Raw genomic sequence first — 17,097 nt, 5'->3', positions numbered from 1 at the left:
GATTTTACAACTAATACATATTTCTTATTTAAACAAACGAGAGAGTAAATTTACTATGTATAGAGATGTATAAAATGGTTATAACTTTCCTACCCTCGTAATGCAGTATGGTTGTGTTGTAACAATTTTACTAACTGTTTACATTACTAATATGGTAAAAGAAACTCCAAAAATTCATATCGTATACCAACTTTACACTTTAAGTCCCTATACATGTGGATTGTGTATTAAAATGACACAACATAAATCCGTCGTACATTTGAACCTCAACTCGACTAACCCTATTAACCCGACCCTACTAACCCATAACCCGATTAACCCGAACCCGACTAACTTATACCTTACTAGGGTTTGGTTTTGGGTGAATATTTTTTCTAGAAAAACCCGACTAACTCAACCCGTTTAACCCGAAACCCGATCGGGTTAACCCAATTAACAACCCTATATCTATGCATGCAAAAGAAAGATTTGGTTTCAAAAGACTAACACGACTTAAAAGTATTTCTACTTATAAACCTATTTTCATTTCCTTCTCTAAATTATGATAGATGACTAGAAACACATTAAACATCTTTTTCCAATTAATTTAACCGCCATATTTTAATGATTAATTTCTCATTCATTATAAATCCCTTTTGTGAGTATAATATACCAAAGAAAACGTATCATAGATGAGAACACAAATATATACCCGATTATCTATTTGGAAAAATACCCTTAATTAATTGACGAAGAATTAAATATCCAATTGCGGAAAAAGAAGATATTTTTAACTTACTAGTGGTGCACTCAGACCCATGCGTGCACATAAGTTTAGTAAACCAAAGTCAATTTGGTTCACAAGTAAAGTCTGGATGTAATCTTGAGAGTCAGAAAATGCAACTGAAGTAGTATAGGATAGAGGATAGATGAGAAAGGGTTGCAGGTTTGAATTATGGTATGTCATACCATCATGGAGTACTTATTTTTATAAAAACAGAACAACTTATTTAATGACAATTTCGTAATTGACCAAGAATTAAACACCTAAAATGTAATCAATATTGTTAATTAACACAAGTTTATAACGACAAATTTAATTACCAATGCAATTGCGGAAAAAATAAGATATTTAACAAAAAGGTCGTGATTTTTTTTCTGGTCGACAAGTGGTGCATTTGTATCAACGCTCGTATATACTTTTAGCGATCCGAAATCATTACGGTTTACATTTTGCAATCAGGCATTTGTTCCATTATACGATAGCTAGAAACGGTTTTAATAATGTTCGAACCTATTAAATTCAAATGTTGTCTTGATAGTAAAAAAACACAACTGAGTAGTAGATAATAAAATGTTTTAGGTCTGAACTATAGTATGTCAAATGGTTATGAGTAACATATTTATACAAACCATAACCGCTAATTTAATCAAAACTTTTTAACCGGCCAAAACTTAAGCATTCAATATCGAAAAAGAATATATTTAGAAAAACAAAGTCCTATGAAGTTCTTTTTATCTGACCGATAGTGCATTTGTACCCACGTTCACACACAAGTTTAGTGAACTCAAGTTATTTTGGATCGCATCTGCACCCCTCTATGCATGCGAAAGAAAGCTTTGGTTTCATAAGCCTTACACGACTTACAAGTATTTCTAATTATAAACCTATTTTCATTTTCTTCTCCAAATTATGCCAGATGACTAGAAACACATTGATACAACCTCATTCCAATAGAAGACTTTTTCTTCTAATTCCCTTCATGGAGTTAGTGTTAGATCATGTTTCCTTTTTCTTAGGACCTTAATTTACCCATTTACTTCCAATACCAAGTTCACATTCCAATTCCTAGATTAGGTAGTTTAATTCATTCATTATAAATAGCTTGTCAATTGCATCAGATCAATAGAGAAGAAATTTGTTTCAGTTTGTGTTCTTAATTTTGTTAGTAGAAAGGAGATTAGCCATCTCAGAATTTGGCTTTATCACACGTTAAACATCTTTTTCCGATTAATTTAACCACCATACTTTAATGATTAATTTCTCATTCATTATAAATCCTTTTTGTGTGTATAATATACCAAAGAAAACGTATCATGCAGGAGAACACTAATATATAACCGTTTATGTATTTCGAAAAATACCCTTAATTAATTGACGAAGAATTAAACATCCAATTGCGGAAAAAGAAGATATTTTTAACTGACTAGTGGTGCATCCATACCCATGCTCGCACACAACTTTAGTAAACCGAAGTCATTTTGGTTCACAAGTAAAGTCTGAATGTTAACTTGATAGCAAGAAAATGCCTTTGAAGTAGTATAGGATAGATTATAGAGGATAAAGGGTTGCAGGTTTGAGTTATGGTATGTCATACCGTCTTGGAGTACTTATTTTTATACAAACCATAACAACTTATATAATGACAATATCGTAATTGACCAAGAATTAAACACCTAAAATGTAATCAATATTTGTAATTAGTACAAGTTTATAACAACAAATTTAATTACAATTGCAGTTGCAGAAAGAATAAGATATTTAGCAAAGAGGTTATGAACTTATTTTTTATGGTTGACAAGTGGTGCATTTGTATCCACACTCGTATATACTGTTAGCGATCTGAAATCATTACGGTTCACATTTTGCAATCAAATATTTTTTTTCCCATTATACAATAGCTAGAAATGGTTTTAATACTATCCGAACCTATTAAATCCAAATGTTGCCTTGATAGTAAAAAAACAAATATGTCAAATGGTTATGAGTAACATATTTATACGAACCATAACCGCTAATTTAATGGCAACATTGTAACCCACCAAAAGTTAAGCATTCAATATCGAAAAAGAAGATATTTAGCAAAACAAAGTCCCATGAACTTCTTTTTACTTGACCGATAGTGCATTCGTACACACGCTCACACACAAGTTTAGTGAACCTAAGTAATTTTTGATCGCATTTGCACTCCACTTTGCATGCAAAAGAAAGCTTTGGTTTCATAAGTCTTACATGACATAAAAGTATTTCTACTTATAAACCTATTTTCATTTCCTTCTCCAAATTATGTTAGATGACTAGAAACACATTAAACATATTTTTCCAATTAATTTAAATTTCATACTTTAATGATTAATTTCTTATTGATTATAAATCCGTTTTGTGCGTATAATATACCAAAGAAAATGTATTATGGAGGAGAATACAAATATATAACCGTTTATCTATTTGGAAAAAATTCCCTTAATAATTGACGAAGAATTAGACATCCAATTGCGGAAAAAGAAGATATTTTTAACCGACTAGTGGTGCATTCGTACCCATGCGCGCACACAAGTTTATTAAACCGAAGTCATTTTGTTTCACAAGTTTGGATGTTATCTTGATATCAAGAAAATGCCACTGAAATAGTATAGGATATAGGACAGAGGATAAAGGGTTCCAGGTATGAGTTATGGTATATCATACCGTCATGGAGTACCTATTTTTATAGAAACCATAACAACTTATTTAATGGAAATATCTAACCACCTTCGCTTAATAATGATTAATTTTTCATTCATTATAAATCCATTTTGTGAATATAATATAAAAATGCAAAAGTCTCATTGAGGAAAAAAATATAACTCTTTATCTATTTTAATTATAATGTGTTGGGTTTGTAATTCGTATCTAAAAATGGAAAAAAAAAAAAAATCCATTTTTGATCGCGACTATTTTCTTTTCGCTTATCGGTTAAATATATATTCGTTTTTTGAAAGAACTACTCAAGAAAATAACAAGCCTCTTGTCCACTATGAGCCCCCATGTAATTTCATATCGGTTCGAGTCAATCATTTTCTCATTTAACATGTAACAACTAATAAACTTATCAACTGAGAGATAGCAATATGACAATACGTAGAATCATCGGTCCCACTCATGGGTAGGATGTCAACTATATGAAAACGAAAGAATATGTTACTGATGCTTATCGACTTCAATAGTATAGTGATAGACAACTCTTTTACATGATAATTGGCTAATTAAGTTGCATGTACATCATAATTGCATAGAAAATGCAACTGTCATACTTATCTTTTTTTACGCTCATAAATAGTCACAATTGGAATAACCAAGCAAAAAAGACTAAGACAATTGCTTATGGTTGATGTTTATATATGGTTAATGCTCGATGGTGTTCTTTAAAGTCTTGGAGTCAAAATATTTTCTATGTGCTTTAATATTTTTAAGGTTATGCAAAATAACAGTTCAAGAAATAACCACATCGATCCAGTAAATGCTTTACAGTTAACATGATGTATTTTGTTTACGTTTAACATGCTCAAGCAATTCTACTTTTTCCCATACTTTTAGTACTTAAATTTTTCCAAAGTTCCTATTAACATGAAGGTTGTAAAAGATGCTCCACATTATAACATCATTCCAGTTTTTTTAAGCTTATAATCAACACTTATTACTATTGGAGCCTATAGTATTTTTGTTCATTTTTATTAACCACTAAATATATATTGATCTATGAATATAGTTTAACCGTTTATTTATTTTACCCTTTCATCTTCTAATAATATTTTAATTTAACTCTTAATTATATTTTAGTTTTAAATTGATTTAGTATTTGTTTACTAGTTAATTAATTATATCAAATATTTAGTTACATTTTATTTATGAAATATAAATCTATAATGATTATATAATATTTTCATTTTTATAGCTATTAGACTATGCACATCAACGCAATATTATTAACCTTTCAAATGAGCCACATCAATATATATATATATATATATATATATATATATATATATATATATATATATATATATATATATATATATATATATATATATATATTAAAGATGATCACCTTTTGCAATTAGTGAACCTGGGTCCTTTCCTATATATATATATATATATATATATATATATATATATATATATATATATTCATCTTTAGGGTCATTTTCTTTCGATATCCATATTTTTTATGGACATGTGTTGCTTCTGCCTTTGTTATTTCTTCTTTACCTTATCTCCATCAGTCTCCAGATCCTTCCATATCGCCTCTATGAAATATCGCACCCGACCATCTCCATCTCTTACTTCTACTGCTTCTTTTCTCCATATTCATTACAATCATTTTAACCTTTCTTTTTCGATTTCAAGCACAAACATATCGGACGACAACGCTTCGGTTAGTCTCCTTCTACTTGCCGATTTTAGCCGCTTTCCCTTCTCCGATCGTTGATGTTTTACTCTCCTTCGGGTTACTTCCATTTGTCTTTCTCTTTGTCGATGCTTTTATCTATCTACTTTTCACCATATGTTACTACTTCTTCACCATCACCATCTATCGGCTTTGGTTCTGTGGTAGGTGGGCTTTGCTGACCAACAAAATCGTAAGGCAACAACCTTTTTGGGTTCCGGTGGTGGTTCTGTATTGGCTATACGCGACGCCGTCCATTCTTCCTCACCTACAAGACAGAACTAAGGGAAAAGAGAAATCGGGGGTAAACCACAGTCGATATGTGAATTCGATAGACCTAGGTGCAGACCAAGACCGAGAAACGGAGAAAGCCTCCAAAAAAAGCCCTTGTTAAGGTATTACCGGAGATGATGAACCCGATTCAAGTAAATTTGAGCCTAATTTTTTCTAATTTGTGCTTTTTTGTTTTTGATTTTTGGATTAATCTCTCATTGTGGGTTGCAATCCTACCCTACAAAATGATTTTTTTTACTTTTGATTTTTATAGTTCAACATCACCAATCTCTCCCTTCTACATGTAGCCTGCACAATCATTGTCCCACCCATGTATCTCTTTCTCCACTGTTTTTGCTTAGGAGAAGAGACGGCACCATCGTTATCCCATGGGTTTTCTATTCAACCGACTATTCATTTCATGCTTCCTATTTAATTATTTACTTATAGACGAATCAGATTGATTCAAGTTTAATTGTTTATTATGACTTATAGTTTCTGCTTATAATATTACATGTGAGCATTCAAGAAGGTATACAAGGAACATTTTCCTGACAACAAATCACTGGAATTAGACTTAAAGGTATGACTTAAATATATTTTGGATTTGATTGCATTCAATGTAATGTATTTTGAAATGGAATTGTAAGTGGGTGACCATTTCCGACTCAGTAACATCTCTTCACGAAATTTAAATATATAATCACCATAAAACTTCCATCCACTTTATTTTCAAACATATATAACACTTGCTTAATGTTGTTGAGTATATTAATTATCTTTGTATATAGGAGAAAGGTCCTTATTATAAGATGACAGCAGTCAACAAAGTGGAGAATTACAGAGTTATGGAGAAGAAAACACACTATGAAATCGCCATGACATGCCAGATCTATCATTGACTTTGTTGTAGAATAACAATAAGAACTTTTAATTGTTTCGTGACTATTTCAACTTTTATCATAATAATATTCACATGTAAAGACTTTGTTGGATGTATGAATCATGGCTCTAATGGGTTGTAACATACACGTTCTGAAATTGTGTATTGTTATTATTAAAAGTGAATAAAATTGAGTGTTGAGTTCTAACAAGATGGTTTTTACTAAAAATGAAGTAAAACTATGTTTTTATTTGATAGAAACGTGAAAACCCTAGTTGAGTCTAGGAGAAACCGTTGTATGTATTTGTTTAAACACATTCATGTGTGATAAGTTGCTTTGTGAAAACTTTTGAATGGTGACCTGGGAACTGCGAGACAATACTTGGGACGAGTATAAGTAGGTGTGAATAGTAGTAGAGGCTTATACTACTGGAAGCACATGACTCACACTCGGATCAGGAAAAGTCACAAGGTTACCAAGAAGCTAGTAAATGATTCCATTTTATTCATGTGTGTCGTTACCTTCGATTCGGTAATTACTAAGAAGACAAGTATTGTTCAACTCTTAAAGAATCGAGTCTGATTAGTACAAATCTGCGAAAGGAGTTAATTGGTTCAAAGAACCATGTCTTATATAGTGACAAAACTTCAGTAAGAATACTGAAGAAGTAAATGGTCGAGATAGTCGATAGAAATATAACAATCTTCATTAAAGAATTGAGCAATCATTAGCCAGAGATGTGACTTGCTATGTGGTGTTACTGGCCACAAGAAATATATCCGCCCTACTCTTACTAGTCAAATGGCGGGGAGTCAAGTTGTCGTTCAACAATCAAAGAATACTCCAACTAAAAAGGAGGAGGTGTCAAAATCTAAAAGATCTGTATATCCAAAAGCATGAATTAGAGATACGTGATGCTATTCTTTCTATTCTTACGCATCCACGTGTTCATCAAACTCTTTTTTTTTCGTTATTCTATCAGCTCAATTTATTCGATCTGATTCTAATACAAGAGTTTGGATCGTTATCTGTCTTGTGCGAGATAAAATCAAAGGTCATTAGAATATGACCATTCGAGTTGTAGTTATAGCAAAAGTAAAGACCTTATCTTGGGTTTAGTCTATAAACCAAGAAGGAACAGGAGTCTGCAATGAGAATTGAGTTTTAACTCAAAGATTAGGATCGAAAGCCTAATAGAGAATGATGAGCGGGTGCAGGTTTGAGCACCGCTAGTAATTATTAAGTTTGAAGAGTTTGACAATCGTTTGGCAAACTAAAAGTTAAAATATCGTACATTTTAGATTACCACAAAGGAAGTAAGTTAAAACTCGAATGTTGTGACTAGTAATTTTCTCGTAAACTCTAGATCTACTCACATCTTATTTGATTCAAATGCCTCAGATTCTTTCATGCCTTATAAATTCGCATATTCTTTTCAAATTGCTTGTTACGCAATTGTCCAATAATTTCATATAGATAACATAGGAAATATATCATTACTTGCTGATAAAGCCTATAGAGTTAGTGTTATAGGAATTGAAAGTTCTAATCTTCCTGCTAACCTAATTCCCATCTTTGATATTATTCTCGACATGGATTGGTTGTTAAAGAACCACGCAGAGCTCTTGTGCTACAAAGAGATGATTTTATTTATGTCTACGGTGAAAATAATAAATTTATTTCTTAAAAACTCATAAATTATGTCGAAGGGATATTCTACTTATCCGACTTATACAGTTAATACCTTGAAAGAGGAGAAGAAAACTGTGAATGATAACCTTTGGATAATCATCGACCGACTGATAAAGAGTACATATATTCTCGTCACACGTGAAACGACTCCATTGGAGAAATACGCGTAAGTTACTTAGACGAAATTGTGGCAAGTCATGGTGCGCCACTATAGATTATTTCCGACTGTGATACTCGTTTCACTCCTCACTTTTGGGTGAGAATGAAGCATGAATTAGGATCTCGAGTTGCTCTTAATACAACTTATCATCCTCAGACAAATGGTCAAAAGAAGAGAGCAATCCAAACAGTAGAAAATATACTGAAGGTATATAAAGTATTGTATGAGCGTAAATGTCATACTCAAATATGTTGGCGTGACGTAAGACGGAAGATCTTTGGAGGATCTGAAATGATTCAATACATCACTGACAAGATACAAATTTTTCGAGAAACAATGAAAGCGGCTCAGGATCGATAAATTCCCTATGCAAAAAAAAAAAAAAAAAAAAAAAAAAAAAAGAGGAGACGACCCGCAGAATTCCGGGTGGATGATTTAGTAATACTGAAAGTATTTCATGAAAAGGTGTTATACTACTTTGGAAGAAAGAACGGTTGGTAAGTAAGCATACTGCTTGGAATTGCATAAAGATTTGACAAATATTCATGAAGTGTTTCATGTGAGCTATCTATGTACAGGTTTAAGCATATATGATGAAATGGTTCTATTATCAGAGGTGAAACTGGATAGTAAATTAAGTAGAAGAGATCGTAAATGAAAGAACGACTAATCTACATAATAAAGAAGTAGAGTTGGTGATTTTTCAAGTAGAAACACCATCAAGGCCCAAATTATACTTGGGGAAAATAAGAATAAGATAAGAGCGAAGTATCCCCATTTGTTTTAATTGTTATAATTTCGGGAACGAAATCCTCAAAAGGAGGAGGTATTTGTAACATACATGTTCTGAAATTATACCATCTCGGGTGGCTGTGGGATTTTAGGTGCATTTGGATTGATATTTGGAGTACCTTGTCGTCGTAGTGGCTGAAGATCATAGTCACCACCACCGTGAGGTGGTGGCTGCCATCACCAGCCACCGCCGGCCACCATAGTGTGGCTGTGTGTGTGCGTATGTGAGATAGTTAGTGTGTGTATGTGTTATTCTTGGATTAAGCAATTATAATTGTAATTAGCTTTGATTAATAATAAAAATAATAATAATAATAACCACCACCGTAAGGTGGTGGCCGCCGCCATGAGCCGCCATCGACCACCACTACCCGAGGTGGTAGTGGGTGGTGCCCCACTAATGGGCTTAGAGATTGGTTTTGGGCCTATTGGGACATGTTTGGGTGGAAAACCCTAATTATGAGTGTTGGGCCTTAGACTTATTGGGCCCACTTGTGGGCCATTGGGATTGGATTATGAATTAAGCCCAAATTATTTCATGCCATTTATCTAGTAGAGTAAAGGAATTAATGGATCAAGTCCTTAATGGACTAATTGAGAAAATACTAACATTTGAGAATTTATCAGGACATACACGAGACTTATTTAATAAGTGAAATATTAAATAACAATCATTGGTAGAAATTAATTTAAGCAATAAAGTCCTTAATGGATTAAGTCCTTAATGGATTAAGTCCTTAGTGGGTTAAGCCCTTAATGGGTTAAGTGAGAAACAATTAACCCTAATTATCATTTTATGTGAAACCCTAATTTCACTTGGGCTTGGTGTTGGGCCATCCAAGAATAATCAAATGGACTAGAGTAATTAGTTGGGTTCTAGGGTAAGGCCCATATGAAGGATTAGGCCTAATTTGGAAAATTTGGCCATAAATGGGCCATAGTTGGGTCTAGTTGGTTGTATTATATTGGGCCCTTAGAATGAGACATGTTGGACCGGACTGAGCAATTGGGCCTTAAGGGAAGTCCAAGTAGAGGTTTGGGCCCAATTTGGAAAATTGGGCCATATGTTGGGCTTTGATCCCTAGTTGACTTTGGGCCTATGGATTGGGCCTTGGGCTTGGGTAAGCCAAGCTAGGGGTAATGTAGTAATTATCCAAAGTATGTATTTATAGTTATGTGTTAGAACCCAATTATTAATTGGGTGTTATTTTGGTGTTGACAGTTCGGGAATCTGTCATCCAGCAGCTAAGGTTGAGTCTGCGGGACTTCAACAATATGAGATTATGTCTACAGGACGTCAGCAGTGTGAGGTGAGTTACCTTCCAGTAGGAACGGGTCTACGACTACAATGTCGGCCCGTTTAGATAGCAATAGTTTCGGACCTCGGTCCGATGCAGTAGTTAGATTGCTTGATGTCTTTGTGATTCAAGCATGTTTTGTGTTATGTGTTCCAGACCTTGGTCCGATGCAGTATGCAGTATATGTGTTTATGCTAGTTGATATGTTTATGTTATGTTATGTTCAGTCAGTTCCGGACTTCGGTCCAATGCAGTTTCCGGACTTCAGTCTGATGCAGTCTGATGCAGAGGGCAAAGCCCTGGTTAGTTCCGGACTTCGGTCCAATGCAGTTTCCGGACTTCGTTCCGATGCAGAGGGTAAGACCCTGGTTAGTTTCCAGACTTTGGTCAGATGCAGTTTTTGGATTACGGTCCGATGCAGTGGGCAAGGCCCAATATGTGCTTTATATGTTATTGTATGGTATGTGGTAGTTTGGGGGAGCTCACTAAGCTTTGTGCTTACAGTTTTCAGTTTTTGGTTTCAGGTGCTCAATTTTCAAAAGAGGAGCTCGGGAAGATTGCAGTGCACACACCATTTGTTCAGCCTGGGATGTTTATACTCTAATATACTTGGCAGTTGTTATAATATTTTGAAATACATTGCTTATGATTTTTATATGAGGTTTATCGACTATGGTTTTTATTATTTAATTAAATGAAATTTTCAGACTGTGTTTTTTGAGATGTTACAAGGAGGTGTGGTGGTTTGACGGTGGGTTTGTTTGTGATGATTAGGGTAATAGAAGAACGAGAGACTGATATCTATCTTCAACTTAAATTTTTTTTTCATTAATGGTGGTGTTTAGAAGAGACTACATTAACTTTGTTGTACTATGTTTCAATCAAAACCCACCCACAAAAGATTCAAGAAGATAACCTGTTTAATGCCCATGACTACGTGCAACTGCAATGGAAGAGAGAGGGGTGAAGAAAGGGGGAGTGGGTCGAGTTATCACCGATGTTGTTGGAGGTAACAGTTAGGCAACGAGATACCGTCAGTGGTTTGGGACCAAGCAACTGGATTTGTTGGGTCATGAGAGGAAGATGTGTTGGTGCAAGAGATGGTGGTCGGTGGGAGGTTAGGGCGGAGAGACTACACTTATAGGGAAAGAGAACAGTGGAGGTGAAGGAGGAGCGGTTATATATTCTTTTTTTTTTTTTTGAAGTAGTTTTTTTTTAAATGTAAAATAAATTAAAAATGACAAAAAGTGATCAACCATGATAAAAATTTAAAACAAAATGATCTTCTTTTAGAACAAAAATTAACACCGTTAACTAAAATGACATTACGTATGTTCATTTTAAACATTAAAACGATTCCCATAATCTAAAATTCCTAAAAGACATCAATTAGTATTTTTTTTTTTTTTTTTTTCTAATTAGAAGGACCAACGATGTAATTTTGTCTAGTTCTTAATTTTTTATATGTAGCAAAGAGCAAAACATAACATAAACAGAACACATAACGAATCGAAATTTAAACAAAAAATTAACGACCAAAGGCAAACAATCCAAATCTAAAGCGACAATTCGTATAATTTATCATACAACTTAAGATACAAAAGTGATAAATAACATTTCTTTTAGAGGGAACCAGAGAAAACATAAAATATCTTGTATCCTAAAATTACAGAAGACGACAAGAAAGTGTATGTCACGCACCGCTAGAGAGAGTAATTAAGAAGAGAGGTGAAAGAAAAGATTACGAAGATGAAAGTAAGTATGAGTGCAAGGCCATGATGTGACGCGTGTCCGTTAGCCAGCTGTATTCCAAAATTATACCAAATGCAACCGCTTGGCTCATCTCACAGCCGGTCACCCACTAGCATCACCCCCTTTCATTCTCACCGGTTCGACCGGTCATTCCTAACCCCTTTTATACTCCTCACTCCCATATAAAACCACCATCTCCCCACCTCCACACCCCACTTTCTCTCTCTACAATTGTCTCCGATTTCAAATTCAAAGATCATATCTTTTACATGAATTCTCACTGAAAATCAACAGATTTTTGCATTTATTAATTGGTTGTTATGGCGAACAATTCGAAGAAAGACACGGACCGAATCAAAGGCCCATGGAGCCCCGATGAAGATGAGTTGCTTCAGCAACTTGTCGAGAAGCATGGCCCGAGAAATTGGTCGCTTATCAGTAAATCTATTCCTGGTAGATCAGGGAAATCTTGTCGGCTGCGGTGGTGTAACCAGCTGTCCCCGCAGGTGGAACACCGTGCTTTTACTCCGGAGGAGGATGAGACGATCCTTCGGGCACATGCCCGGTTTGGTAACAAATGGGCTACGATTGCCCGGCTTTTATCCGGTCGAACCGATAACGCCATTAAAAACCACTGGAACTCGACTTTGAAACGGAAATGTTCGTCGATGACGAACGAAGAGTTTAATGACTTCGCGATTCAACAACCATCGTTGAAACGCTCTGTCAGTGCCGGCTCAGCGGCTGCCGTTTCGGGTCTTTTCTTCAACCCGGGTAGCCCAACGGGATCCGATATCAGCGATTCAAGTCCACCGGCGATGTCGTTCCGCCCTGTTTCTCGGCCCTGCGCCATCGTTACACAGCAGATCGAAATTCCAACATCGTCGTCCCCGCGTTCACCACCTCTACCGCCAGCGAACGACCCTCTAACGTCGTTGAGTCTTTCACTTCCCGGGGTCGAAACGAGCGATACGCCAACGGCGATCCCGATGCAGCTAATGCCGCCGTCTCCGACGGTTATAGCCCCGCCTCCATCCCCTGTTCCTATCCCCGCGACGCCGTTGCAGCAGGTTCCCGGAAATCGTAATCAAGAAATAAACCTGAACAATGAAGCTGAGTTTATGTCGGCGATTCCATCTGCCATATCTTTGGCGATGCAGCAGCTTCAGGTGTCCCGTCCTCCGGCACCGGAGAAGTCCTCTGTGCCGTTGAGTGATGAGTTTTTGTCAGTGATGCAGGAAATGATAAGGAAAGAGGTGAGGAAGTACATGAGAGGTCTTGAGCAACCGGGAGGCGGAATGTTCAGTGGGTTTAGGAGTGGAACTGTGGTGAACAGGACTGGTTAGGTTAGGGTAGCCGGAAACCATGGAAGGTGGAGGGATGAAAAAGGAAGAAACTTTCCTCCATTCTGTTAAAATTTTATAAATATTGGTTGTTCGTTAAAAAAGGAAAGAAAGAAATAAAATTGTAAAGAGTAGAGTTTTTGAGGGGGGAAAATGGAGGTTTAATGAAAAGATAAACATAAAAAGATGATAGTTGTTCGAAATTAGCGTCTTGTTTTTCTTTGACTTAGGATATAACTGTAATTTCAGTCACTTGACTCCAACTGAAATGCTTTGTCACCGAGGTCTTGTTTTTCTTTGACTTAGGATATAACTGTAATTTCAGTCACTTGAATCCAACTGAAATGATTTGTCACCGAGACTCGAAACGCCGAATTAATTACTCGGATTTAATGAACAAATAAAAGGGTAAATAGTATAAAAAAACATTTCGTTTGCACTAAAATGTTTATACTAAAATTTTAATTTGACATCGTGTTTTTTTTTTTAAATTTGAAACTGTGTTTTTCAATTTTTTATAATTCTGACAACTTGATCGGTCAGGACTGACCTTAAATTATTGTTTGTAAAGGGAGGGCTTAGAGCCCCAAATTGTAAGGGATTCCATTTTCAAGTCCGGTTTATTGACTATTGAGTCCAGCTATACTATCCATTCCTCAACAATAAAATAAAATTTAAAAAAAAAAAACGTCGGCCGACTAAAGATACAAACAATCACCGAACAAGTAACGGACGCTGTGACGACTTATCAACTTCCCTTCTTTTCTATCATTCAATCAATTCTTCTCCAATCGACCAATCGTCAATCATTCTTCCATTCCACAATCCACAGCCTATCGATTCCAATTGACCAATCGTCAATCGATTCTCCAATCGATCTGCTTATCGGATTCAGGATTCTCCATTGCTGATCGCTCAAAAATCGATTCTTCTGTGACTGTTGGCATTGAATTGAAACGGTAATTTGCTTGTATTTTTCCTTTTGATTTTTGATTTCCTATTGTCTGATTATAAGATTATATAATTAGGGATTTGGGGTAATAATTGTTTATTTGTTAATAGCCGATGATTAATAGAGCAATGTTCTAAAGATTAAAAATGTCAATCTATATTGATGATTAATGGACTAGTTGGTTTTGATTTGCTTACACATGTTCATCTTTAGTTAAACGAAGTAGGGACCTTAGTATTTATTTTGTTGTTTGACATGTTTCTTCACGGATCTAATTGGATGAATATCAGATCTAGTTATATGAATTAATGCAAAAAAAGATTCTTTATTATTAGTCATAATATACATTTAGACATGTTCTAAAGACTAAAAATGTCAATCTATATTGCTGATTAATGGAGTAATTGTTGCCTAGCTAATAAGTTTTGTCTAACTGCATCATTTGTTTTGTTTAGTAACGAACAATATTTTATTATTAAGTTATGTAATTTGTATTCTAATTGTTTTTGTGTAGCATCTGCTTTCTGGTATGTAAATCTTATTCGAACATTTCCCATTTTAGCCTTGGACTCGGCGAGTCATGGGTCCGACTCGCCGAGTAGAGACGCGACCCAGGTCACGTTTTAAGTTGGCGACTCGGCGAGTCCATATCCTAGACTCGGCGAGTCGCCGCTGTTGGATGAAACCCTAAGTTTCAGGGGTTTGCACCCTATTTAAACGACTTAACTGCCCCAAGCCAGCCCCCATTCACCCTTAGAGCCCTGTATACCTCGTCTTAAGCCGTTCCTTGAGAGTTTGAGACTTTTGTGGGTGTTTTTGAAGGTTTTGAAGGAGGAAAGAAGTAGATCCAGAAGAAGGAAAGCCAACCAAGCAACTATTGTGTTCTTCCAGCAGTTCCTTTGAGGTATAACTCGTTTTCCCCATGATTCTATGCTTAAAACTTCATTTGGGTCTTTCTTGGTCAAATCCCCAAGCTTGTATGTGCATTATATGTCGTATTAAGATGTTTGGCCTCTGGATCTAGGCAAGATTGAGCTCCAGGAGCTCAGATCTGTTAGCTTTATGGCCCCATGTTGCTTGTTAGCCCTAGATCTACCCTTTTAGGGCATTTTGAGCCCTAAAATCCATATTGGTGAATATCCACACGTAAAGTTGGAAACTTTACGTGTGATTTGTGTCCTAGAAGTCCAGATCTATGAATGGCATGGACTGAAATCGAGCAAATCGGTGTATTTGGTGGATGCATGGCGGCGACTCGGCGAGTCGTATAGGTGACTCGGCGAGTCTGGTCGCGAGTCACCGAATTGGTCCCTTCATGATGTATCGAGTTGAGCCGTGAGTCACAGGGGGTGACTCGGTGAGTTGGGAGCTGAACTCACCCATGTTAGGACTCGGCGAGTCAATGCCCTGACTCGGCGAGTCCAAGGCAATCTTCATAGATCAAGAACAGACTCGGCGAGTTGTTCATATAACTCGGCGAGTCTTAGCATATGTGTTCTTCGGATGAAGATGAACTCGACGAGTTGTTCATACAACTCGGCGAGTAGGATGAAGGAGTTGAATGTCGGTTTAGAAGATGAACTCGTCGAGTCATAGCCCAACTCGACGAGTAGAATCAGGGACCCAGGATAATTGTCTGGAAAGGGACTCGGCGAGTCGGTCAACTAAAAGTTGACTCCGAATTGACTTAGGGCTAGACCAAGGGTAAAATGGTCTTTTTACCCAAAGGACAGTTAGCAGTGTATGATTAAGTATATTGTGGGAATTGCAGCCGGGGAGTTTCCGGAGCAGCAGCAGCAGCAGTAGGTGATCAATTCCCACACAGACCAGCAGCTATTTCGAGGTGAGTTTCCTTCCAGTAGTAACGGGTCTAAGGCACCAAGGCCGGCCCGTATAGACGAGACGTTAGTATTAGAGTGTGGGCCGAGCCCGTATCTCTTAGTTGAGTTGATTATGATATATGCCAGTAAGATAGAATTATTTACACTTGTTGTCTGTGCGATACTTGTATGATATGAGTTGGCGGTTGAGTGTGGGCTAGGCCCGTATCTCTCCGAGAGTGGAGTGTGGGCTAGGCCCGTATCTCCCAGATAGCAAAGTGTGGGCGGGGCCTGTATCTTCACGAGTGTGGGCGTGGCCCGTATCTCTCAGAAAGCGAAGTGTGGGCGGGGCCCGTATCTTCACGAGTGTGGGCGGGGCCCGTATCTCCTAATTGAATGTTGTTTGTTATATGCTTGCATGGTATGGGGTATTATGGGGGAGCTCACTAAGCTTTGTGCTTACGGTTTCAGTTTTGGTTTCAGGTACCTCCTCAGCTAGGGGAAAGGAGCCGGCGCGGTAGCAGCATGTCACACACACAATCTCCGGTTTCCGCATTTACGAGCTTTTCTGGGATTGATACTCTGATATTCTGATTAGTTGTATGTTTTGGTTTTCAGACATGGTTCAGTTTATATTATGGATGATCAAATGATGTTTTAGTTATTAATATTTTCTAAGGTAACGTTTTTAAACAAAAAAAAATTTGATGTGAAAATTGGGTCGTTACATTTTGGCTTTTTCCAAATGGCATGAATGATCAAATTGGTTAATCTTTTCAATTTTCTGATTTTTTATTTCAGATTGGCAGATTCCATTGTTCACTGATTTCAGATTGGCAGATTCCGTTATTTTTGAGCTTTCCATTATCTTAAGGGCGGTATAATCCTAATCTATATCTTCTATACTATAGTTATTATTAATCAAATAATTAATAAACATGTCAA

General features: G+C 36.3%; 1 long non-coding RNA gene and 1 pseudogene across 2 annotated transcripts; both read left to right on the top strand.

Annotated features, from left to right (window-relative positions):
* Positions 1-4,964: 4,964 nt before the first annotated feature.
* LOC145029200 (uncharacterized) lies at positions 4,965-6,486 on the top strand. Of its 2 annotated transcripts, none has more exons than XR_013676413.1 (4): positions 4,965-5,174; positions 5,355-5,581; positions 5,955-6,042; positions 6,251-6,486. It is a non-coding gene; the product is annotated as an uncharacterized LOC145029200 (long non-coding RNA). The 2 variants fall into 2 exon arrangements; XR_013676412.1 differs by having other exon boundaries at positions 4,965-5,246.
* A 5,748-nt stretch (positions 6,487-12,234) lies between these two features.
* Positions 12,235-13,739, top strand: LOC145032019 (transcription factor MYB44 pseudogene; annotated as a pseudogene).
* The last annotated feature ends 3,358 nt before the right edge of the window (positions 13,740-17,097 follow it).

Source organism: Lactuca saligna, chromosome 2 (genome assembly GCF_052625555.1).
Source record: "Lactuca saligna cultivar CGN05327 chromosome 2, ASM5262555v1, whole genome shotgun sequence".
In the NCBI taxonomy this organism is placed as follows: domain Eukaryota; kingdom Viridiplantae; phylum Streptophyta; class Magnoliopsida; order Asterales; family Asteraceae; genus Lactuca; species Lactuca saligna.
Note: the sequence above shows the minus strand (reverse complement) of the source record. Positions and strands in the feature narration are given on the sequence as shown.